The sequence below is a fragment of the Halichoerus grypus genome, chromosome 5 (assembly GCF_964656455.1).
Source record: "Halichoerus grypus chromosome 5, mHalGry1.hap1.1, whole genome shotgun sequence".
Taxonomy (NCBI): domain Eukaryota; kingdom Metazoa; phylum Chordata; class Mammalia; order Carnivora; family Phocidae; genus Halichoerus; species Halichoerus grypus.
Window position 1 is genome coordinate 114,781,333 of NC_135716.1, and position 27,338 is coordinate 114,808,670.

The window sequence follows — 27,338 nt, forward strand, 5'->3', positions numbered from 1 at the left end:
GAGGGAGCACAGGGCCTGGTAATAGCTTTCCTTCCCCGTCAGGGCAGCCTAAGTAGAGACTAAGAACAGAAGCATACTCTTACTCAACAGGAGTAGGTAAATCAGGATGATGCTCCCTTCCTTCACCAATGTGATATCAGCAGAGACCTGCCCCAATGTCCAGTAATAGAAGATGAAACAAGGTGAAACGCCCATCTCCTATTTGCATGGTGTCATCAGACAATGAAAGGGATTCTGGGCTTTTGCCCCTCATCTAACAGTAGCAGGTAGTCTGAGACAACAATCGCCTCCTCCAATGGTGTGCTGCCAATGAAGACCAAGTGGGGACCAAGTCAAGAATTCCACTCCTTTCTAGCAGGTACAGGCAGTCCTGCTCACTACCCCCAGAGAGTGGAATAGAAGGAAGAAGACCTTGAAGGAGAGAGCTGGAGAAAAGAATTAATTAAACCTGCATAAGAAGTCCTACATAGGGGCTCCTGGGTGGCTCAGATGGTTAAGGGTCTGCCTTCGGCTCAGGTCATGATCCCAGGGTCCTGGGATCAAGTCCCGCGTCGGGCTCCCTGCTCAGCGGGGAGCCTGCTTCTCCCTCTGCCTCTGCCTCTCTCTCTCTCTCTCTCTCTCTGACTCTCATGAATAAATAAATAAAACATTTATAAAAAAAAAAAAAAGAAGTCCTACATAGAACCATGACATGGCAGAACCAATCCACAGATCAAGCTGACCAGAATTCATACACAAAAAGGTTTGAGAAAATGAACTACACCATAAAACCTAGCCTTTTGGAATAGCTTTCAAGTAGTACACAAAGCAAACCAGAATAATACTGTGAGGGCTCTGGAAAGGAAATGATCATTGGAACTATATCCCACAAAAGTAGGCCAGAATCTATGTGCTAAATCTAAACAGAGTACTTGCTAAAATAAAAGATTTAAATAGGATACAAGGTCTTATAACGTAACAGTCAAAATGTCTAGGATAACAATAAAAAGAAAAAAAAAAAACCCCACTCACCCAAGAACCAGGAAAATGAAAAACTGAATGGGAAAAGATAGTCAATCTATGCCAAAAAAAAAGATAAATCATATGTTGAAATGACAGGATTTTAAAGCATCATCGTTAAAAATGCTTCAATAAGTGAAAAAATGAAAAAAAAAGAAAACTTGAAAAAAATGAATAGAAAAGCTCAGCAAATAAGACAGAAAAACAGAATCAAGTTAATTATAAACTGAAAAACATAATTAAAAGGCTCACTGGATGGGCTCAATAGTAGACTGAAGATAACAGAGGACAGACTCATTAAACTTGAAGACAATCTGAACAACAGAAAGGAAATAGATTGAAAAAAATAAAGCACAAAAATCTGTAGGACAAAAGATCTAACATTTGTGTTATTGGAGTCCCAGAAGGAGAAGAGAAGGAGTGTGTATCTGAAAGAATATTGGGGGGGAAAAAAAGGCTAACTTCTATAATTTGCCAAAAGGCATAAATCTATAGATTCAAGAAACTGAGCAAACTCCAGAAAGGATAACCCTAAGGACATTCAATAAAGCCAAGATATATCAAATCAAATTTATGAAAACTATACACAAAGAACCATTTTTGAAAACATCTACAGAGAAATGATGCATTTCTCAAGGGAAACCATGGATGCCAGAAGAAAGCAGTATAACATTTTAAATGCTGAAAGAACAGAACTGTCAACCTCAAATTTTATACCCAATGAAAAAATGAATCAGGAATTAAAGGGAAACAAAAACATTCTCAAAGAAAACTAAGAGAAATTGTCAGCAGCAGTCTCATTCTTAAAGAATGGCTAAAAGAAGTTCCCCAAACTTAAAAGAAATGATAAATGAGGGAGGTTTATAACTTCAGAAAGAAAGAAGTCAAAATGAATAAAAATACTGCTAAGTGTAATAGACTATCATTCTCCTCATGAGTTTTTATATGCTCAGTGTAGAAGAAAACAAGACAGATTTTAAAATAGGTAAAGGGACCTAAGCAGAAGTAAGATTCTATAAATTTACTCAAAGTGGTAAAATGTCAATACCAATAGTATCTAAAATAATTTACACATGCATAAATGTAATAATCAAAGGAACCACTCTAAAAAAAGCTGGTGATATGCTCAAAAACACTATAAAATAAAAATGGAATTCTAAAATATGTTCAGGTAGACTACAGGTAAGCAACAAAAGGGAAAGAGGAGGAAGAAACAGAAGGAACAAACAGAAAACTAATAGCGATCTAGTAGACCTAAGCTCTTACATATCAATAATTACTGTAAGTGTAAATGGTCTAAATACAAAAATTCAAAACATTGGCATAATGGATTAAAAAGTATGACCTAGCTAGAGGCTATTTATAAGACCCTATCTTTGATTGTCATGGCATAAGCAGACTGGATGAAAAGGATATGCTATATAAACAATCAAAATAAGAGCAGCAGTGGCTGTATTATCAGGAGAAGCAGACTTCAAAGCAACGAAAATTATCAGGGCACGATATGTTCATTACAAAATGATTAAATGATCTATCCACCAAAAAGACATAGTAATCCTAAATGTGGAAACCACAGAAATTCAAAATATAAGAAACAAAAGCTGATAAAACCCAGAGGAAAAATAGAAAAATATAAAACTATAATTGAGGACTTCAACACTCTTCTCTCAGCAAAACAGAACTACAAGATTGAAAACCAGCAAGAAGACCGAAGAACTAAACACCATCAAAAAGAAATTTAAAATTTTTATTTATAAACTACTCCACCTAACAAGAACAAAATACATATTCTTTTCAAGTGCTCATGGAAAATTCATCACGACAGACCAGAAACTGAGTCATAAAACATACCTAAATCAATTTAAAAGAATTTAAACGGGCGCCTGGGTGGCTCAGTTGTTAAGTCTGCCTTCAGCTCAGGTCATGATCCCCGGAGTCCTGGGATCGAGCCCTGCATCGGGCTCCCTGCTCAGCGGGGAGCCTGCTTCTCCCTCTCCCTCTGCCTGCTGCCCCCCCTGCTTGTGCTCTCTCTGTCAAATAAATAAATAAAATCTTAAAAAAAAAAAAAAAAGAATTTAAACATAAACAGCGTGTCACCAACCATAAAGAATCAAGCTAGTCAACAATAGAAAGTAAAAAAATTTCCAAACACTCAGAAACTAAAAACACACTTCTAAATAACCTATAGTTCAAAGGAGAAGTCTCCAAAGAAATTTTTAAAAATACATAGAAAACTGAATAAAAATTAAAATACAATGTAACAAATGTGTGGGATGTAGCTAAACTCCCACCTCAAGAAATAGAAAAAGGGCAAAATAAACCAAAAGCAGGTAAAAGAAGGAAACAATAAAAATAAGAGCAGAAACCACAATGAAATTTAAAATAAAAAAATCAATAAAACAAAAATTAAAAAGATCAATTGATAAACCTCAAGTAAGACTGACAAAGATCTAAAAGACACAAAATACAGTATCAGAAATAAAACACTGGATATGACTATAAATATTACAGCCATTAAAAGAACAATAAGAAAACACTAAAAACAAATCTACACATACAAATCAACAACTTAGATGAAATGAACCAACTCTTTGAGAAGGACAAACCACCAAAACTCACCCAATATGAAATACGTAATCTGAACAGTCCTATAACTGTTAGACAATCTTCTACAGAAAATATGAGGGAATACTTCTCAACTCCTTTTATAAGGTCAATGTTACTCTGATAAAATAAAAGAACACAAGGACCAAATTTTCCCATGAATTTAGATATAAAAATCCTCAAAAAAAAAGCAAACTGAATCCAGTAATGAAGAAGATTATACATTATGAACCCAGTAAGAATTTATTTCATTTATGCAAGACTGGTTCATATTAAAAAATCCATCAATATAATCCACCACGTCAAAAGAATAAAGATGAAAAAATCACATAATCATACCTACTGATGCAGAAAAGCATCTGACAAAATTTAACAGGCATTCATAATTAAAAACTCTCAGGAAACTAACCAGGAATAGAGGAAAACTTTCTAAACTTGGTAGAGATTCTACAAATACAGCTAGCATATGTAATAGTGAAAGACTAAGTGCTTTTCCCTAAGATCAGGATCAGGATAAGGACATATGCTCTCAGCAGTGTTATTCAACACAGTAATGGGAAGTCTAACCATTTCAATAATAAAGGGCATACAGATTGAAAAGGAAGAAGCAACACTATCCCTATTAGCAGATTAAATGGTCATCTACGTAAAAAAAAAATTCCAAGAAATTTATCAGAAACTACTAGAATAAAGTAGTTCAGCAATATTACAGGTTACAAGAACACTCAAAACATCAGTCATACTTCAAAAAAAAAAATCATTCATACTTCTGTGGACTCACAATGACCATGTGGACACCAAAGTTAAAAACACAGTACCATTTATGATCATTGCCCCAATGCTCCTGTGAGGTGATCCTCAGTATCCATGCCTGTTTCCTATCACATCCTTACTTTGTCTTCCCTGCTTGACAGTAAGATAAACTCTCTAAGAGCAGGTGTAGTATCTGTCTTGTTTACAACTGTGTCCCCAGCACTGTGTCTGACACATCATAGCTAATCAATAAATATTTTTGAGGACATTAAAAAAAAAAAAAGAATGTGCTTCAAGTTCCATAGCTAGAGTAACAATTCCCCCATATCCAAACCCAAAACTCCACCCCTTTCCCAATAAAAAAAGTGCTTTCTTTCAGGCAAAAAGAAAAAGTATTGGGAATACAAACAACTTGAGTTAGAAATCAAGATAATCCTTACATTTTATAATATGGAAAGGGCTTTCAGTCACAATTTTTCTTTTAAGTCACAAGCATGTTCAAGCACAAAAAAAAATTATACAGTAAGTAAAATATGAGTTGTTAGTAATGGTCCCATGACTACTTAATTTTCCTGTTGTTTTATCTTCACATTCCACATTTTTAGACCCTTATATACTTAAAATAGAAAACATCTTGTCAGTATTCTAAACCAAGTGACAGGTACTAGAACTACCAATAATTCTAGGAGCATCTAATCACCATTCCACTGATCAAGTTTATCAATTTTCCCCTAGTAGTGGTTCTTAAACTTTTCTGTGTATGTGGAGTTGGGGTAAGGGGTGGGTGCACAGATTAGAAATCTACTCTGAGATCCTGATGAAAGCAATTCTATGTGTGCAACAAATAGGCACAAAAACACAGAGTGGGAGGAGGTTTCAGGGGGTTCACAGATCCCTAAGTCCATCCAAGCACCCAAAGTTCAGAACCCATGTAGGCCAAGCCTGTTGTCAACTAGTTACCTTCTAGCTATCAGCTATTTCTTAGGAGCCTAATATGCAAAAAAGACTTTTTAGGAAATATACCGTATTCACAAAAAAGTATACAATAAGACCCTGATTAATTTCCTGGAATACAAAATTAACTTCCTTTATACAAAATTAACCATGTTAAAAATTTAAGCAGAGCTTGATGATCAGAGAAATAAATCCTCCTCAGTATGCCTAATTACTATTTGTTTGCACACCACTGAAGGTAAAACAGGGGATCTTCTTCATTCTGAACCTCCTCCATTCCTGAACTTCCCAGGAGATAAAACATACAAGCTCTGTTTTTTTGAAGTATACAAGCTCTGTTTTGACAGACAGGGAGGAGGGAAGGGAGGGAGAGAAGGGGAAGGAAGGAGGAAATCAAACTTGAGACTCTCTTTGTGTCCATGGTCCTAACGATGTAAGAAATAAGAATAATAATCTCATACACTCATTAGTGATCATTATACTTTAACTGAGACTCTTAAAATCAACAAGTAAAAAAAAGGAAATTAAGGGCTACTTCTACATTATATTTTTCTTTCATCTTTAAATATGAACTAAAAGTCATTTCCTCTAGCCAGAACTTCTCAATAGGGGCTTTATCACTACCCAGGGCATTTTGGAAAAATGTGGAAATTCTGGTTGTGAAATGGAGGTAGACAGGTGGGGAAGTGACTCAGGCAGAGGCAGAAAACTGTGACAGAAAGCAAAGGTTCTAATAAAATAATGAAACCTAGAAGTATATCAGAACAAATAAGAACAAAGGTTTATGTCTCAAAGGACTAAAGTGATTAAATCAGTAAAATACCAAAATCTTTGTCACAGTATCTGGCATTTATCAGTTAGTCAATCACCAGGAGAGCCAACATTATTACCATTATCACTAAATATAGCCAAAAAATGGGGAAGAGATAGTAGGACATCAAAATGGAGAAAAGATGGGACCAAAATTAATTTTTTGCATATCACATTTAATTTAGAACAGATGTGGGGGCGCCTGGGTGGCTCAGTCATTAAGCGTCTGCCTTCAGCTCAGGTCATGATCCCAGGGTCCTGGGATTGAGCCCTACATCGGGCTCCCTGCTCGGCAGAGAGCCTGCTTCTCCCTCTCCCACTCCACCTGCTTGTGTTCTCTCTCTCACTGTCTCTCTGTCAAATAAATAATAATAATAATAATAATAATAATAATAATAATAATAATAATTTAGAACAGATGTGATATATCCCAAACCTCCAATGTCCTAAAGTGTTACATATTTTTAAAATAATAAAGACAAAATAGATAACATAGTAGCATATCTATTTCAAGCATAATAATAAGAATTGGGGGGCTTCAATAAAGAGATATTAAAGAAACAATTAAAGGAAAAGCCCAGAGATGCTTTTGTTGTTGTCTGAAAGTATACAAAGAAGGCAACCGAACTAAGATTATAAACAGACAGATGAATGGACGGACAGACAGGGAGGAGGGAAGGGAGGGAGAGAAGAGGAAGGAAGGAGGAAATCAAACTTGAGACTCTCATTAAATGTTTTATTTTACTGATCAGGTTGAAGAAATAGAAAGCAAGTTGTCATTTACTCAGAGTTGAACTATACAGACAATAGAACAGGATATTCCTGTGTAAGTAAAACTAATTAGTTAAGTGCAAGATAAGTAACAGCTATTTACAAATAGAAACAATGAAAGAGCCAAGTGACTTGGCTAAAACAAATTAAAAATTAGTGAGTGATAAAGTGTTATACTGGTAATTAGATAAGAATGTGGTGTATGAAACTGAGTGCAACCTTCCAACTGTCCTGCATATTTGTCTTCATGTCCACTGATGACACAAGGTACAATATTTATAATTACCATGAGGGTGAATCTCAGAGCTAGAGATTTCATCGAAAAATAATTTCTGGTGTGGAAATGATAAATACTAGATTTATTATAGTAGTTGGGGGTGGAGGGGAAGAAGTGCTAGATAAGTACCCTCATTCAATTGCACTGGTAATGTTTATTTCTTTAGCTGAGTGAATATAACAGTGTTTTGTTTTATTATTCTCTATGCATCTTTTAGTATGCCTATAATATTTTCAACAAAACAAGAAAGGAATAATACAAACAATAAAGAAAAAGAGAGAGATATCTAATAAAGATAATTGGATTCCATTACTGTGGAAGTAGTTACAGAAATCTGTAGAATTCTCAGCAGAAGGACATCTAAAGTAGGATAATCCTCTGTCTGAATTTCAACACTACAGGTACAGGTAATGGCCTCTCAACCTCTTAAAATTGTTCTCTGAGAATACACTTTCTTGAAAACATGTTAAGAATGTTCAGTAAATTGGTGCAACCACTGTGGAAAAAAAGTATGGAAGTTCCTTAAAAAATTAAAAGAGAAATACCACATGACCCAGTAATTCTACTATTGGGCATTTACCTGAAGAAAACAAAAACCCTAGGGCGCCTGGGTGGCTCAGTCGTTAAGCGTCTGCCTTCGGCTCAGGTCATGATCCCGGGGTCCCGGGATCGAGTCCCACATCGGGCTCCCTGCTCGGCGGGAAGCCTGCTTCTCCTTCTCCCACTCCCCCTGCTTGTGTTCCTGCTCTCGCTATCTCTCTCTGTGTCAAATAAATAAAATCTTAAAAAAGAAAACAAAAACCCTAAATCAAAAAGATGCATGCATCCTTGTGTTTATTATAGCATTGTTTATAAATAGCCAAGATATGGTAACAACCCAAATGTTCATCAACAGACAAATGGATAAAGATGTTTTACACACACACACACACACACAGAGGAGTATTACTCAGCCCTCAGCCATAGAAAAGAATGAAATCTTCCCATTTGTGACAACATGGATGGACCTAAATGGTATTATGCTGAGTGAAATAAGTCAGGCAGAGAAAGACAAATGCCATATGATTTCAACTTTATGTGGAATCTAAAAAACAAATGAACAAGCAAACAAACAAAAGAACACTCTTAAATACAAAGAACAAACTGGTGCTTGCCAGAGGGGAGGCCAGTGGGAGGATAGACAAAATAAAGGGAATTAAGAGATAAAAACTTCCACTTATAAAATAAGTAAGTCACGGAGATGAAAACTACAGCATAGGAAATATAGTCAGTAACACTGTAATAAAGCTGTATGCTGACAGATGGTAATCACACTTATCATGTGAACACTAAGTACAGAATTGTTGAATCAATACATTGTACACCTGAAACATAACACTATGTCAATTATAATTCAATAATAATTAAAAAAAAGAATTTTCAAATTGAAATGCCATGTTACTGGGTATACTTTGATATGTAAGAAATATTAAGTATATTTAAATTTATGCCCAATATAATATATAAGCTTCTTTTATAGTTCCTAAAAATGAAGTCTCCTATTACTTAAATTCTTGGCAATATCTCATTCATTTTTTCTCTTATTGTAAAGCTGGTGTCCACAAATATTAATATATCAGAATAAAACAAAATGGCACAAATATATTAAGGGTCAAGTGAAATCTGCCCAAGGGTCAAGTGAAAACTGCCCAATCCTTAAGCGGATTCTGACTTAACCTTATTTTAAAATACTTTATATTTCATGGTATATCATGTTAATATAATGTTTTTAATAATTTATAACAAAGTCTGAAGGAATTACACATCTGAAGGAATCCCACACATTACATTCTTAACAATTCAGAATATGGTGTGCTTAGTTCTCTTGACAAATTTTATAGTAGTATAATATCACCATAAAATAATTGTACCACCAATATAATAATCATAATTGCAAGCACATTTCTCCTACAAGTCATATTCTATGAGGTGCTACAAAAACATAAATGGGGAGGGATGGGAGTAGCCTATAATAGCCTGATCAGATACAAAGGATAATTCAGCTTTTGGATGAATTGGTATAGATACTCTGGTATCAATACTCTGGTACAGATACTCAAAATGGTAACTATACTCTGGCATAAATACTCAGCTTTTGGCGGAAGTGGTATAGATACTCTGATCCATCTGTCCTATACCTTAGCATACCAGTTTGCTTTTAAAAATTATTTCATTCAGGGGTGCCTGAGTGGCTCAGTCAGTTAAGCATCTGCCTTCAGCTCAGGTCCTGATCTTGGGGTCCTGGGATCAAGCCACGCATCTTGCCGACTCCTTGCTCAGTGAGGAGTCTGCTTCTCCCTTTCCCTCTGCCCCTCCCCACCTTGTGTGCTCTCTCCCCCTCTCTATCTCAAATAAATAAAATCTTTAAAAAAATTATTTCATTCAGCAACAATTTATTAAATATCCACTACGTCTGAAGTCCTATTGTAGACACTGATGATACAAAGATATCAAGCCATGCTTCATATAAATTGGTGGCTCAGATCTGAGTTCACAGAAGTATATCTAATTTATTTAAAAACTATAGTTATCTTGAAAATGTGATTTTTAAGCTCATAAAATCACTAAAATATACATGTAAAACAGAAATAATTTTTAAGCCAATAACGTGTCACAAAAGTTTACTCATCTTAATGAAATTATGAAGATAAGTCTTCATAAGGGAAAAAGATTAAAAATGATTTCTCCACATTGTTTCCATTTCTCTTACCAAGCCTACACATATATAAATATACCAACTATAATAATTTTATTTTATTTATTTTTTAAAAGATTTTATTTATTTGAGAGAGAGACAGCCAGAGAGGGAACACAAGCAGGGGGAGTGGGAGAGGGAAAAGCAGGCTTCCCGCAGAGCAGGGAGCCCGATGCGGGGCTTGATCCCAGGACCCTGGGATCATGACCTGAGCCCAAGGCACACGCCTAATGACTGAGCCACCCAGGTGCCCCAGGTATAATAATTTTAAAAACCAACAAACTCATACATATGTTTATATTAGAACTGTAGAGGGCAATGAAAGAAAATTACATAAAATACAGTTCCTTCCTCCTCAAATTCTAACAAAATTTAAACCTCAAACCTCATTTTACTCCCAAAGTTTTGAAACTTGTGGAGATTCATCTCTCTACTTACCCAGCAAATATAAATGATCACATTTCTATCCGCAATTGTAAAGTATCTTTCAAGCACTCTAAAAGCACTCCAAATACATATTCCTTTTATTAAAATGCATTGTATATCTAAAGCAGTAACTTAAATATCTATGGTTTAATTACTTCATTGATATGGAAATCACTTTTTCAGCCCAATCATATCTCACATTTCCTATTAGTATTGGTAAAAATGATCTCTCTATCAAAAATAGAATTGAAAATCTCTATTTTAAAAGACAGGATGTACAAATCTCAGGCTCTCACATGCTTCCAATACATAAAAATGTTTCACAACCAAAAATACCTAGAATGATCAAACAAAGGTGGGATATTAAAGGCAACAGAGAAAGAAAGAAAGACTATGACTAAGAAGTCCTAAATTCTAATCATGGTTCTGTCACTGGTTTGCTATAAGACCCATAGCAAATTCTTAAACTGTTTCAATTGTTTCTTTTCCAAAACAGTAACTGGTTCTAATTTTAATTCAAAGTTTACATGATGTCCATTCTGAATCCTATAAACAACTTTTGTTTTAATGATGATCTGGGATTGTAGGCTTCTTTTTTTCCCTTCATTATCCTGGTTCAGCAGAGTTCTTAATACCCATGGGCCCGGGCGCCTGGGTGGCTCAGTTGGTTAAGCGACTGCCTTCGGCTCAGGTCATGATCCTGGAGTCCCAGGATCGAGTCCTGCATCGGGCTCCCTGCTCATCAGGGAGTCTGCTTCTCCCTCTGACCCTCCCCCCTCTCATGCTCTCTCTCAAATAAATAAATAAAATCTTTAAAAAAAAAAAATACCCATGGACCCTTAGGAGACCCAATATCCTTGTATAATTATTTAATGTCTATCTTCCTCTCCATATTTTAAGTTCCATAAGAGAGGGAAGTATAGTTGGTCACTTTTAAATATTTTGATCATTATTATATTACCAAGGCTTGGAATAATGCTTTGAATATAGAAGGTAGTCAGTAAATATTTGTTGAATGAATAGAAAAAAAATGGCTGCTCAAAGCCGACATACTGAGTGAGAAGTAATACCTGATTGAAAAAGAAGAAAAAAAAAATCATACTAACCACTAAAGCCATTTGGTACAGGAATAAGAAGTACTACATACCTCAAGAAAAAGTCCAATTTTCTATGTACATTATGTAAGTCAGGGAGCAAAACATGACATATACTATATAAAGATAATTTCTGAAAACAGTGTTAAAAAATCAAAGTTTTAGATTTAAAGGATTGAGACTAATTTATTTGGAAAATATGCTACATTCCCCATTAATGAGGCATTATAATATGAACCAATATTTAATAAAACTACATGTTAATCACATGTTAGAATTGGTAATTTTGAAGTATGACTTATTATTGTATCATAATACATCAGGTCACATACTCCAAAATGAAGAACCAACTTTTTCACTGGTATAAGCAGTACTGCAAAGGAAGATAAAGAGCCCCATAAGACTTTGAACTATCTTATTCTTTATTACCAAGTGGAACAAAGTTTATAAAATGACTTATTCTATTATGGGTGAGGTTAGGTAACAGAAACCTACAGAGAAGCAGTAATACCCATAACTAGTTTCCTTATTTCTATTCACATTAACAAAAGAACTACAGGTTAGACAGGTTGAACCACAAAAACCATAGTTAGAGGATAACAGGTAGGCTACCACTGCAGATCTATGGGATGTCACTACGCATTATGCATTAAGGAAACACTTAATGAATAATTTGAGTCCCCCCCACCCCCAGGATGGCAATCAGCATTAGTGTTAGTCATGCTACTGAATATAACCAAATGACAATCAGTTTTGTTCCTATATACTACTTAATACTGTCTAATAAACTGGCCTTCCTTCAAATATACAAAATAAGTAAAAATGCATCAAAAGGAAAATGTAATGGGGTGCCTGGGTGGCTCAGTCAGTTAAGCATCCTACTCTTGATCTCAGCTCAGGTCTTGATCTCAGGGTCATGAGTTCAAGTCCCATTGGGCTCCATGCTGGGATGGAGCCTACTTTAAAAAAAAAAAAAAGGAAAATATATGAAAAATTATAGACCCAGGTACCCTACTAATTCAAATATGAATTATACATGGATTATTTCTGCCATTATCTAGAGCACTCTGGTTTAAGGAAACGTGAAATATTAGAGTTGCTTTCCCTCAGTATTTTGATTAGAAGAACAGGACCAGGTAATTAACACAAAAGAATTTAGAACTGACAATAAGGATTATTTTAGCAACTGAATTTAGTTTCTAGAGCTCCACTGTCAGTTCAGTAGTCACTAAGCACTTGTGGCTATGTATATTTAATTAAACTAAAAATTGACTTTTTAACCACAATTTCATGTGGCTAGTGCCTACCATATAAACAGTTACCAAAAGGATATATAACATTTCCTTCTTTTTTTTAAATTGAAGTGTTGTTGACATATAATATTAGTTTCAGGTGTACAACACAGTGATTCAATGTTTACACACATTAAGAAATGACTGCCACCATAAGTCTACAAGGATATATGTATATTTACATATTTACACATACATATATATGATTTCTATCATGCTAGGAAGTTTTAATGAACAATGTGTTCTAAAGGTTAGAGGCCAGGTCCAATGTTGTTCTGTATATACTACAGTTCTTAATGGCAGAAATGATCCTACGAACATGTCCTGTTTGGTTAATAGTCTTTTAAGAATTGGAACAAATATTTTAAAATTTAGAAGTCTCTAAAAAAGGCAGTAAGAGCCCAAACCGAAACAAATCACCACAGCAGAGAAGCGGTTGACACCAGCTGCTTCTATAATGGCTTACCTGTTCAAAAAGTCATTGCCAATCCCACTATGTGTGTATGTCCCTTACACTCACCTGCTTCACTAATTTTTTTTTTTTTAAAGATTTTATTTATTTATTTTGACAGAGAGAGAGAGAGAGAGAGACAGCGAGAGAGGGAACACAAGCAGGGAGAGTGCGAGAGGGAGAAGCAGGCCTCCCGCCGAGCAGGGAGCCCGATGCGGGGCTCGATCCCAGGACCCTGGGATCATGACCTGAGCCGAAGGCAGACGCTTAATGACTGAGCCACCCAGGCACCCACCTTATTATTAAGACACATCTTAATAATACAACTTTTGAAATTTAAAAAGGTTTCTCTGGGAACTACTGAAATGAAAAAAAATATGTTTGTTTTAACTTCACAATACTACCACAATTCATTTACTCATATTTGATTCCAATACCAGGTATACAACAGGCATTCCAATTGACTGAATTAATAAATTATATCCTTGCCTAGATATTAAAAAAACTTGCTGCAAGTGTCATCAGATAAAAACAAAATGTTAGTATTCAAATAGTGAACTGTGAAATTCTGGTTTGGTAACTTTTCCTAAACTCATTGTTTGTTATTTGTTTCTGCTATTTGTATAAAAGAATATCTACAGTCAGATAACAATTTCCCTTTCATTTAAATCTATCTTACTCTCTTGGTTATTGAAGGTTTTTTTTTAATGGTCTACTTACACTAGATTTAAGAAATTATCTACTTCCTCAGCTTCAGCCACTTCTTATTATACCAGCTCATTAATTGTAACTGTTGTAAGCCAAATTACTAACAGAAAAACAAAAGTTTCTGTTTTCCAAAGAGCTGGAGTATGAACTGGTATCCTCCCTTAGCTCAACTCCAGTAATTAAGCCTAAAAAGATACCTATTTCAGAGTTGTTTATTATCAGTACCACTCCTTTCTTTCCACAAGATCAGTACAAACAGCCTAATTTTTTATTCCTTAGTATTAGTTCTAACTGAAAATGTTTTTAAATTAATGTAGTAACAGTCAGAAGTTTTGATATAGAAAAATTCATCAGATTTTCAAAAATGAGATTAGATCAATTTCCTGTTTACTTTTGATAATACATAAATGATTACTCTTAGAAATATTTTATTCTTTTATCTTAACCTCTTCCAAATATATACTCAAGGATTTAATAGTTTTTAATTACCTAAAAAATGCTAGATTTAAATGCATTCTCAAGCTCAAGCAATTTTTACCAAGTTAAAATAATTCCAAACATAGCCAGCAGGTTCAAAAACTGTTTCAAACATCTAAAAATATCTTCTGGTATCTTTTTAAAAGTAATTTTAAAAGATAGGTCAACAAACTGGTATTAATAAAAACATACAATCCAGAGTGATAAAGGGAACGCTACACACACATGCACAACATGCTCCTCCAGTTCCCTAAAGATGTCATTTGAGATTATTGGCAAACAACAACAACAACAAAAACCAAAAAAACATCTAATCTCAGTGACAGTAAAAATGCTTAAGAATACAGAATTTCCAGTTAATAGTACTACATATATTTGAAATATCTGAAAGTAGCTAAGAGAATAGATCTTAAAAGTTCTCATCACAGGAAAAACAGATTTGTAACTATGTGTTGATGATGTTAACTAAACTTACTGTGGTAATCATGTCTCAATATATGCACATATCAAATCATTATGTTGTACACCTAAAACTAACACAATGTTCTATGTCAATTACAGCTCAACAAAAAAAATTTAAATTTAAAGAGAAAACAGAATTTCCAGGATAAGCTGTTTTAAGATTTCAATAGGCAGAAACTAGACAAATCATTACTAATCATTTGCTGTCTTCTACCCCTGAGATCAATTAAACTCCAAGTCCTAGAAAAGAATGTAATTTAACACACATCCCCCTAAGAGAATGACAGATACAAAACAGGACTTTAAATTCAAACTATTTTTCTGTAAATCTTTAGTATGTACACATACATGACAGTTTACATATTTTTAATATAAACTTCTAATACATGGATTACCAATTAACTTCACTTGAAAAACCAGTTTATTTAAAATTCATCCAGTGCAAAGTATTTTTAACACATTCCAGAGTGTGAACAAAAACCTCTGAGCTCAGGGCGCCTGGGTGGCTCAGTCGTTGAGCGTCTGCCTTCAGCTCAGGTCATGATCCCAGGGTCCTGGGATCGAGCCCCACATCGGGCTCCCTGCTCCGCGGGAGGCCTGCTTCTCTCCCTCTCCCACTCACCCTGCTTGTGTTCCCTCTCTCGCTGTGTCTCTCTCTGTCAAATTAAAAAAAAAAAAAAAAAAAAAAATCTAAAAAAAAAAAAAGACCTCTGAGCTCACTGCAAAAAATGTCTTTAAACAGACATAATTACTTGCTAAACAGAATAAATTTCCTTATTCAAATGTAAATAAAAATATTTCTATAATCCACAAGGGACTTCTCTGTCTTCTCTAAATTCAAGGTATTAAAATAGACCTTTGCATTCATTACCATGGCTGTTTTTTTTTTTTTTTTTTAAAGATTTTATTTATTTATTTGACAGAGAGAGACACAGCGAGAGAGGGAACACAAGCAGGGGGAGTGGGAGAGGGAGAAGCAGGCTTCCCACGGAGCAGGGAGCCCGATGCGGGGCTTGATCCCAGGGTCCTGGGATCATGACCCGAGCCGAAGGCAGACGCTTAACGACTGAGCCACCCAGGCGCCCCACCATGGCTGTTTAATAGAACTTTTGTAATGGTCAAAATATCCTATGTATCATTGCTGTACAATATGGCAGCCGCTAGCCACATGTAGCTATTAAGCACTTAAAATGTGGCCAGTGTGACTGAAGAATTAAATTTTAAATTCTATTTATATTTAATTAATTTAAAGTTTAATAGCTACATGTGGCTAGTGGCTACAGTACTCAACGACACAGTTACAGACTATCAAATGATCATGACTAGGTATAATAACCTCCAACAGTGCTATACTTATTAAAAGGAAAGCATCACAAGGAAGCAACCCAAGTATCTACTGATGGATGGGTTGATAAAAGAAATGTGGTATATACATACAATGGAGTATTATTCAGGCTTAAAGAAGGAGGGAAATTCTGACAAGTTACAACATGGCTGAACTTTGAAGACATTATGCTAAGTGAAATGGGCAAGTCATAAAAGGACATTTACTGATTGATTCCACTTACATGTCAAATGCATGGAAACAAAAAGTAAAATAGTATTTGCCAGGACCTGGGGAATGGGGTAATGGAATATTAACGTTTAATGGGACCAGAGTTTCAGCTAAGATAAAAAGAATTCTGGAGATAGATGGTGGTGACAGTTGCACAATATGATGAATGTACTTAATGCCATAAAACTGCACACTTGAAATGGTTAAGATGGTAAATGTTATGTGTATTTTATCACAACCAAAAAAATTAAGCATCACAATTTGACCAAATAAATACTTCTGACAGAACAGCTAAATGGAAATATAAAGTCCCCAATAAAGGAAAGAAAGTGTTTCTCAAAGGAAACGTTAGATTTGCTGAGAAAAAGTTACAGGAACCCCCCAGTCAATCAAGTTGTACTACATTACCACACCATTAACTGAGAGCTGAGCATTTCACTTCTACAGGCTCAAGCTGGACAGAGTATACTGGAGCTCTTTTAAGAAGTCACAAGGCGGGAGGTATCTTTGAGCTCACTGAGTAGACACCATGAGCAAAGCTCACCCTCCCGAGTTGAAAAAATTTATGGACAAGAAATTGTCATTGCAATTAAATGGTGGCAGACATGTCCAAGGAATATTGTGGGGGTTCGATCCGTTTATGAATCTTGTGACAGATGAATGTGTGGAGATGGCAACTAGTGGGCAACAGAGTATTGGAATGGTGGTAATACGAGGAAATAGTATCATCATGTTAGAAGCCTTGGAGCGAGTATAAACAATGGGTGTTTTCATCAGAAGAAATCAACTGCTTCCACATGTCTCCTCCATAGTACCTGTTTTACTACAATATAAAAATCAGGTCGTGTGCATTTTCATATTGAACTTTTTTGTTAAATAAACTTTTATAATAGCCAAAAAAAAAAAAAAAAAAGAAGTCACAAGGCTAGACAAAGTAAAGCCAAAGCAATATTGTATAGAGTGCTTGGTGTTGCTTGGTTTGATTTGGTTTTAGGGACTGTCAACAGAGCTGGCCTTGAGTAAGTCACACATTGAGCAATAAGAAAAACAAAACTCAGATATGTATTATTTGCTGATTGTGTCCAGTTATTTTTAACTTCTTTAGAAGACTATTTTAGTGAAAAGGCATGACAAAGTACAACTCTCAGGTCACAAAGAGCATAGCAAGGAAAAACTAGGGTAGGGATGACAATATCACCATTAATAAGAAATAACTCATACACAAGAAAGAAAGATAAAATTAATGTAGAACACAAAAATAAAAGAGATCATCCTTTTCCATATAAATTTATCTGATATATTTACACCCAAATGTTATGATCACTAAGTGTTAACGTATTACAGCAAAATATTTTAGGAAGCTGCTAGATGCTCAAGTGGAAAGGACTTGTAAAACAAAGTTTATTCTTAAGCTTTTCAAGAAATTTTTTTATTTATAAGATCTTTACCCCCACAGACAGACATAAATGAGAAATAAGTGCAGACTAAATTTTAACATCAGAAATATATTACTTTAAAAGATATAAAACATGAGTATTTTTCCAGTTCACTAAAATATCTCATGCATATCAAACACTCACTTCACAAGTCTATTTTGTGGGTAACATGATTGGCCTCTCTTAATTTATATATAATTTATAAATATAGAAAACATCATTCAACTACACCAGTAACAGCTTAAGTGATTTTTAAACTCTCCAGAAGTTACACTCTACTTCTGCTGGAATCACCACACCTCTACACAATATTTTTATGCTATAAAAATACTACAAAGAACTTTGATACTCCCATGAATACTCACAACTAGGTGGCAAATTATATATTCCCTTTTATATTTATTTTCTGTTATCTCGGGGGAAAAAAGGTATTTTTCACATTCACTTTTAACATAGCTTTGAAAATATTAACCATTTTTTAGGTATACTAAAGGAAAAAACTACAACTTTAAAGTTAATAAAACTAGAATTGTGTGGAGTACTAAAATGAGGAATAGGAGTCAGAAGGGTTCAGGTTAAAGCAGACATTGGCTGAGTGAACATGAACACCTGAAAACTGGATATAACAATCCCTCCCCATCCCTAACCCAGAGGGTCATTTTAAGAACCAAAGAAATAATACAGGTGAAAGTGCTTTATAACTCAAAAATGCTTCACACAGGGTGATATTACTATTAGTAATATTCTCATATTTTTTCAACATGGTTCTATTTATTATGAGGCATCTTATAACCGACCCTAGTTCCCTTTCTATAATTACCATTAAACTATACTAAAATAAAGGATTATCCACTATCTTGCCAACCTCAAAGAGAGCAAAAGGAAAGGTACCCCACCCCACCCCATTTTTATTAGAAATTTAGTTTAGTGCTTTTAGGGATTTATTGATAAAGTAAGAATTTTGCTTTAGATCTGATATTTAAGGTTCCTGTTGGTTATTCAACCATCCTTAAAAGGACACATCAAAACTAACTGTAGGATTTTGTGTAGAGTTTTGTGAGGTTTTAATACAATGAAAACATGCACCAGAACAAAAATTTGTAATAAAATGAACACCTTGATGCTGGAGTTCAAAGATAAGGTTTCCATAGCAAAGAAGTCAGTTATGCTAACCAATAAGCAACAATTGGACATTTAATATAATTTATACAAAATTCAAGCATATTCAACTACAGAACTGATATTATTAATATTCAGAAGTATATTACCATAAATCTATCTCTCTCTGCTGAAATGTGCAGGACCACTGTGGACTTTGCAGATATATAATCTTAGCTCAAATTTTATAAAAAAGTCCAAAAGCCTCTGGGAAAGAACAAAATACAGATCTGAATTTAAACAGTTTCATGAAATCACTTAATTCTTCTATAGCTCCATATTTGCAATAAATATTTTCTGCATGACAAATAACACACCACAGATTTTTTTTTTTTTTAAGTAAGCTCCATGCCCAACATGGGCTTGAACTCACAACCCTGAGATTAAGAGTCACATGCTCTACTGACTGAGCCAGCCAGGCGCCCCCCACACCACAGATTCTTAAATGAAAGCTCAATCCTAGAAGTTCATCATATATCAACATATGATCCTTTCTTTATTCTTACACACATAATCTCACCATGCTGTTATTTTAAATGAAGACACCATGGAAATACACACACTTTCTGATAGCTATCCTCATTATTCCTTCTATGGTGCAAAAGAAGAAAGAAAAGAGGGGAAAACAATTAGCCTATAAAGCATGATCGGCTCTCTATGTCTTACACCTAACTTTAATCAGTCTGTCAGCCACACAACTTAAGTATTAAAAAATAAATAAAAATGAAGTAATCCTAAAATGTAAACCTGAGAGAGGGAAGAGTTACTATCCACTATATTCCAGGCACTTCATGCATATCATTAAAAAAAAAAAACCTAAATAACCTTCTGAGCCAGAAATTATCCCCATTTTTATAAGAAAACTTGCCTCATGTTGCTAAATAACACATACCAAAGCCAAGCAGCTAATATGTGCTAAATATGAGATTTAGGGGCGCCTGGGTGGCTCAGTCGTTAAACGTCTGCCTTCGGCTCAGGTCATGATCCCAGGGTCCTGGGATCGAGCCCCACATCGGGCTCCCTGCACCGCGGGAAGCCTGCTTCTCCCTCTCCCACTCCCCCTGCTTGTGTTCCCTCTCTCGCTGTATCTCTCTGTCAGATAAATAAAATCTTTTCAAAAAAAATAAATAAATAAATAAATAAATATGAGATTTAAACCTAGGTCTATAGGATTCCAAAAGTTGAATTACCTACTAGACTAGTCAGTGATTTTAACTAGGCCTAGAAGTTATTGATTAGTAAATTCCAAAAAGAAATTGGGCAGGTATATATAAGGTTACTGATTTATTATATTGCCAGTTAAGATATTACTATCAATTATCTTCATCATTTCTTAAGAGACAGTACATTTTGACATCAAAGAAGGGAAGTAAAGAGAAGCAGAAATGGCAAAATCTCAGAATGGAGGAGAGTCCACCCCTTTACTTACAAATTCACAATTTTATATCAGTATATTCAGAATACATACTCATATATTGTCCTTAATGTGAAAATATCATCATGAACAGCACTGGCCCATGACCCAGTGGTTGTTAACATGCTTGAGTATCTTCAAAAAATGCATTTTTTTTTTTTTAAGCTCAATGAGATTTCCTTTTCTTCAGGAACCAAACAGATAATGCATTAAGGATAGGCTCAAGTATCTTTATTGTAACAGGTACTTCTAACTGATACAGACTCGTTAGCAGATAAAATAATCCTTCCCCCTCCTCAAAGCTCCCAAGAGAACAGGAGATTAGATAACTTTTACTGATATAGTAAGAAGTAAGTTTGGCTATTCAAAGGTATATCTACTTTTTAAGAAGAATTTATCCTATTACATAATCAAGTTCCTTTTGTTTGAGGAACATTTGAGAAATTTGGCTATGTTATCTGAGAGGAGGAATTTGAGGAGACTGGACTGTTTTTCCTAGGGAGAGAAAGAATTTGTAATTTCGATGGCAAATAAGGAAGAAAGGACTGAAGAACAGACATGAAGTTGAGGAGAAAGGAGCCACCTATAGGATATGAAACAGTATACAGGGGAGGGGGGGAGGACTAAGAGAAATATGGGTATCTTTGTGGAAACCAGTTAAATATCTGTATGTCAATGAACATATAGAAACAAAAACCCGGGGAGCAGAGAGTGCCATAGAACTTAAGTGCCCACCACCAGGAAAACAGAAATCTTTTTTTTTTAATTTATTTATTTGACAGAGAGAGATAGTGAGAGCAGGAACACAAGCAGAGGGAGTGGGGGAGGGAGAAGCAGGCTTCCCACTGAGCAGGGTGCCTGATGCAGGGCTCGATCCCAGGACCCCAGGATCATGACCTGAGCTGAAGGCAGACGTTCAACCATCTGAGCCACCCAGGTGCCCTGGGAAAACAGAAATCTTAAAGAGACTTGGGATTTCCAAGAATATAAGATTGTGGATTCAAACTTATCTTACCTAAGCTTGAAGGTAAGATTTCAACATGAATTTGCCTTTCATATCAACTAGCTAGCTATCAAGAACAAACTGAATGAAAAACCAAATACTGGCAAGGAAAGCTATGAGAGATGCTGCACAAAGTAGAGGGCTAGGGTAAGGTAAGGACCTGAGCAGACAGGAGATATGCTATGGTTATTGGAGTAGAGACACAACTGGGATAAAAAGCAGAAAAAAACCGCCAAAAGAAAGAGGAACTAGAGTATATGGGTTAAGAGGACTGCGTGCTCTCAAGGCAGAGACCTGGATTTTTATCTTGGTTTATTTAGGCTAAGATGCGACTATGGAGATGTTATTTAACTTCTCTAAACTTTAGCTCTCTTGCCTATAAAGTGGAGATATCAGCACTACTTCAGTAGAATTGTCTTAAGTGATATAAGGACAATATGAATTAGCTATAATGTTTTTAATAATGAAACTTGTTACTTTTATTACTTTTGCTTCAGTTGTATTGAACACAGCCCCTTCTGCCAATGGAAAATTCTCAGTCTGAGATGGGGAACTCAATTATTATGATTGAAGGTAATAAACTTAAAATTATGTTACCTGTCAAGTGGCTCTACCTAAAGAAAATGATGAAATGCAGTTATGCTCCCTCATAAATACCAAAACAAATGCAGAAAAAAGTTTAAAGTAATACATGTAAAACCTGAGGATTTTCTGACATGAGACTTACTTATTCAACAAACATTGGTAAGTAACTGCTATGAACAAGTTGCTCTGCTCAGGACTAAGGGGTAAAAGACAACGATAAGATATTCTCAATAATTTTAAGCACTCAACTAAGGAGAGAAAAGGAGGTAGGATACAAACAACTACAGTGCAATGCAATATATGATAAATATCATGAGATAGAAAACATCCTACTTAAGTTTTGAGGACAGATTATACATGACAAGGGGTAAGTAAGGAAAAAAAGAATCTGAATTTGACCTTAAAAAAGCATTCCAGTAGACAGACTACAGCAAGAATATATATGTAAGGAAACATTAGTAATCATAGAGTGCCTGAAAAATAAGCTGCCTACATGAAAAAAGTCAAGAATTAAAAGGTATTTTGGGACTACAACAATGACAGCCATCAGTGCTAAGCTAAGGAATTAGGGCTAGCTCACAGGCAGTAAGGAGTCCCTGAGTGCCGGAGACAACTTCAGAATCTGGCAGTTGTACATAATCTAAATAAAACAATGTGAGACTGAAGAGGTGGGGTATCAAGATACTGTATTGTCGAAATGATAATGCAGGCCCCAGCGTGGATAGTAGCAAAATAATGAATGAATTCAAGTTACAAAATTAAAAAAAAAAAAAAATCAACTCAAGAAGCTTAGACAGTAGTCAAATAAAAATGACCAGCAGAGGCGCCTGGGTGGCTTGGTTGGTTAAGCGACTGCCTCCGGCTCAGGTCATGATCCTGGAGTCCCAGGATCGTGTCCCAAATCGGGCTCCCTGCTCAGCGGGGAGTCTGCTTCTCCCTCTGACCCTCCCCCCTCTTGTGCTCTCTCTCTCATTTTCTCTCTCTCAAATAAATAAATAAAATCTTTAAAAAAAAATGACCAGCAGATTTCTAGCATGGGCAAGAAGGAGAAAAATAATAACCTTTAAAAATATAGAGAAGTCAGATGTAGCAAAAGAGTAATAGAATCAGTCAAGAACTCAGTCACTTATTTATTCAAGCATTTATCAAGCATAAGCCACAGGCGAGGTGCTAGGTACATAAAGATGAGTAAGACCTAGTTCCTGCACTAAAAGCGAGACACACATATAACTTAACAATTCCTATATTGGATGATATATTCTGTAACATGAGCCACAAAATGGGAAGTAAGCTAATTTGCCAATGGGTCAAATGCTACATGACCAATCACCAAAATTACTTATCAAAAATATAGCTTAAGTAAAATTTTTGATTATAGGCTATGAATATATTCATATAGTCAATCAATATATATGCTTTTCTTAGAATTTTAAAGAGTGTCCAATTTGCCAAAAGCTTTTCAGGCAGATGATCAATACCACTATTCTTAAAGTTAGAGCAAAAGCAAAGATACAGAAGTATATAAAAGCAGTGTAGTTCCAAGAACTGCAAATACTTTAATATGACAGAATATGCAAGGAGAAAAATCTGAAAGGATTGAGGACTGGATAATGGAAGGTCTGACATTTTATTGTAAAATTAATGGAAAGTTATTAAAAAGGTCTTAAACAGAGAAGTTCTTTCTAACCTATACTCCCTTCTTAGAGAACAGTCCCTATCCCAAACTCATAGGAGAATCCTTGCAGCCATATTGGTACTTATCGGTACTGAGAACTTCATCCCTCCATTGCTATAATTGACCATATCAGGAGTACATGTTCTATACAGGGCCAATCAAATTTTCTCATTAAGAATTTATAATTGTGGCACAGAATAAGTGAGTCAGTTAACTGTGGATATTAGACTTGAAGAGTTCGTGGAAATTCAGAAGTTGGGAGTGCCATTTGGGGGCCATATGAAAGAGAACCAGTATACAGAATATATAAAGCAGTATACATACTTAAAAAAGAGATAGGAGAACACGTAACCCTAGAAAGAAAGAAAGCCTATAGTTTCCTGTTCAGTAGTCATGGAACATGGCTAATTATCCCACCTTGGATAAAGTGAGATGTCCCTGTAGCCTTCCAATAAATCCAATTTTTGTTTAAGCAAATTTAAATGGGTTTCTATTCCATGCAATCCTGACAAAACAAACTGATTAATTCTGGTGGTTAATCTAAAGAATAAATTAGACGACAAATAGGCTAGAAACAGGTAGAACATTTAAACTAGGGAAGGAGTTATCAAAAGAAAGCAATAGTAGCAAATATAGGCAGATTAATTATAAAAGAAAAGTAGCCAATATTGTGCAGGGTCCAGGAAGCTTAATTTAAACAAGAGTTTCAGGAAGTTGAAACAGTATCAATTGCCTCAAGGGACTAGAAGGAGCAGGTCATGGATGCTTTTATGAGAATAATTTCAACAGAATAATTGGGAGAGAAGTAATATTTTAAAAAGCTAAGAAATAAGTGGAAGAAAATAAACACAACTAAGAAATTTCTTTTAAACGGATGCCAGAGTGGCTCAGTCGGTTAAGCCTCTGCCTTCCGCTCAGGTCATGATCCCAGGGTCCTGGGACTGAGCCCCACTTCAGGCTCCTTGTTCAGTGGGGAGCCTGTTTCCCCTTCTGCCTGCCACTTCCCCTGCTTGCGCACTCTCGCGCGGCTCTCTCTCTCTCTGACAAATAAATAAAATTTAAAAAAATAAAATAAAGAAAAAAAGAAATTTCTTTTAAGGAATGTGATGATTAAAAGAAGTTTGAGGGGACAACAGTATTAAAGAAAAAGTATTTAAAAAGAAAAAGGAGAGATATAAATTTTTTTTAAGGCAAAGAGTCAGGGGAAAATGAAAGCCCCATACTGCAAAAGAATGGAAAGGAAGCAGAAATCTAGGAAATTATAGCCTCAATGAGATCAAACAATTCTTCCTTAAAATTGATTAACAGCGGGTGCCTGGGTGGCTCAGTTGGTTAAGCGACTGCCTTCGGCTCAGGTCATGATCCTGGAGTCCCTGGATCGAGTCCCACATCGGGCTCCCTGCTCGGCAGGGAGTCTGCTTCTCCCTCTGACCCTCCCCCCTCTCATGTGCTGTCTCTCTCATTCTCTCTCTCTCAAATAAATAAATAAAATCTTTAAAAAAAAAAAATTGATTAACAGCAACAAAAACTAATGGCTAAAATTCCAAGAAATTTAGAGAAGAAAAGTTGAGGAAACTCACATTTATTAAATACTATGTATCACTCAGTAGAGGCAGTGACTAGGTGAGTGATTTGTTGAGAACAAAGGAGTAGGAATAGATTGGACTTAGGAAAATACAGGTTTGAGCCGCAACTGGGGAATATGATGGGGAGTTAACAAAAAGTAAATCAAGGATCTTATTGACCACAGGCTTCAGGTGATATAACAAAAAAGAAAAATCACAAACTGGTACTGTAAGGAAGAAGTGACTTACTAACGATTTAGGTAAGGATAACTTCAAGTATAATTCATTACATAACCTAGTGTGATATACCCTTAACTTCTAACTCGCAAAAATTAAATAAGGCTATTCAGAAATGTTTCTGCCTTAAAAACTGAAAAATGTTCTGTTTTAAATTTACATTATAAGAAATACTGATATATATTTCATAATATTTTAAAAATTAAATAACTTAAGACCTTTGTTTTACTCTGTATTCAAAAATCAACTCCAGATGTACTGACTTACATATAAAAAATAAAACTCCAAAACTCTTAGTAGAAAATGTAGTTAACTATTAGACCCAAAGTAAGGAACAATTTCTTACACAAAAAGCAATTACAATACAAGAAAAGATTGATAAATTTGACTAAAATTAAGGGTTTTTTTTTTTTTTCACCAAAAGATACCACAGCAGTGACAAGATTCCAGGTTTATAAATACCAGTAAATTCTGCAATATCTTGTTTTATATCCAGCATTAAACCTAATCAACTCCAGCACTTATTAACAAGCTATGCAAATAACTAAATAACTGATCCAGTTTGTTCTTTAAAGAAATAATTAATAATAATAATAGTTTTTTGTGTTTTTTTTTTTTAAAGATTTTATTTATTTGAGAGAGAGAGAGAGCACATGAGAGGGGGGAGGGTCAGAGGGAGAAGCAGACTCCCTGCTGAGCAGGGAGCCCGATGCGGGACTCGATCCCGGGACTCCAGGATCATGACCTGAGCCGAAGGCAGTCGCTTAACCAACTGAGCCACCCAGGCGCCCAATAATAATAATAGTTTGCACTGAAGAGATACAGAATGGGAAAAATCAGTTCATAAACTACACATAAAATTTTCACTACTTTTTTGCTTGTAAATTCATTCTTTAATTGAATCAACTAACTTTTTATTGCCTGGTACATGTTAAGTGATACAATATTTTATGACTTTCTATGGTTGTTCATTTGGACAGTTTGTGTATCCAGAGGTCAAATCTGTGTAACTTTACCCTTTCTGTAACAAATCTATAATAGATATTAAGTGCAGGCTTGCTGATCACAATGATATGTTTCTAAATATTTGCCAAAAGATAAAACATTTAAAACATTAAAAACTGTCCCTCCCACAAACTCCCTAAAATAAAGTGAAAAGACAAATTACAAACTGAGAGAAGACATACAAAGGATTAACATGAAGAGTATAAAGAACTCCTATAAGTCAGTAGGAAAAACAGAAAAACAGGCAAGAGACATGAACAGGAATTTCACTGATAAGGAAGTATAAAAGGCCAGTAAACATAAAAAGAAATGTTCTACATCGATGATGATCTGGAAGATGCAAATCAATACCACAATGTGATAACATTCTATACTCTTCTGATTTGTAAAAATTAAAGACAATATCAATTGTCAGAGAAGATCGATAATCAAAGGATCTTTCATCTCATATATTGCTGATATGAATATAAATTGGTGCAATCATATTGGAAGTTGGGCATCATCTTCTAGAGTTGGGAATTCACCTACCCTGTGAGACAGCAATTATACCTTTAGGTATATAAGTAATAAAAATTCTTACATGTATACAACAGGAAAAATGCATAGAATGTCCACAATAGCACTGTTCACCATTACAAAAACCAAAAAGTAACTAAATGCTCAACAAGGGAGAGTGAGTGAATCAATAACTAAACATCCAACAGGGGAAGAGTTGATGATAGTTTACTCAATGAAATATTATACAGAAATTAAAATGACTATAGCAACATGCAATGGTATGAATAAAAAAATCAAGTTCAGAAAGATTATATTTAACATAATTATATAAAAACAATTAAAATAAGATATATTTTTGAATTACAGATCCAGCAAAGCTATATACAAATAAAGCA

The 27,338-nt window shown here is 35.0% G+C and overlaps 1 protein-coding gene and 1 pseudogene across 2 annotated transcripts in view; one reads left to right on the plus strand and one right to left on the minus strand.

Moving 5' to 3' along the window:
* The window catches only part of PKN2 (protein kinase N2), a 139,540-nt gene that overhangs the window by 103,432 nt on the left and 8,770 nt on the right, over positions 1-27,338 (minus strand). The gene's annotated exons all lie outside the window — the stretch shown is intronic.
* Positions 16,897-17,283, plus strand: LOC118540330 (small nuclear ribonucleoprotein G pseudogene; annotated as a pseudogene).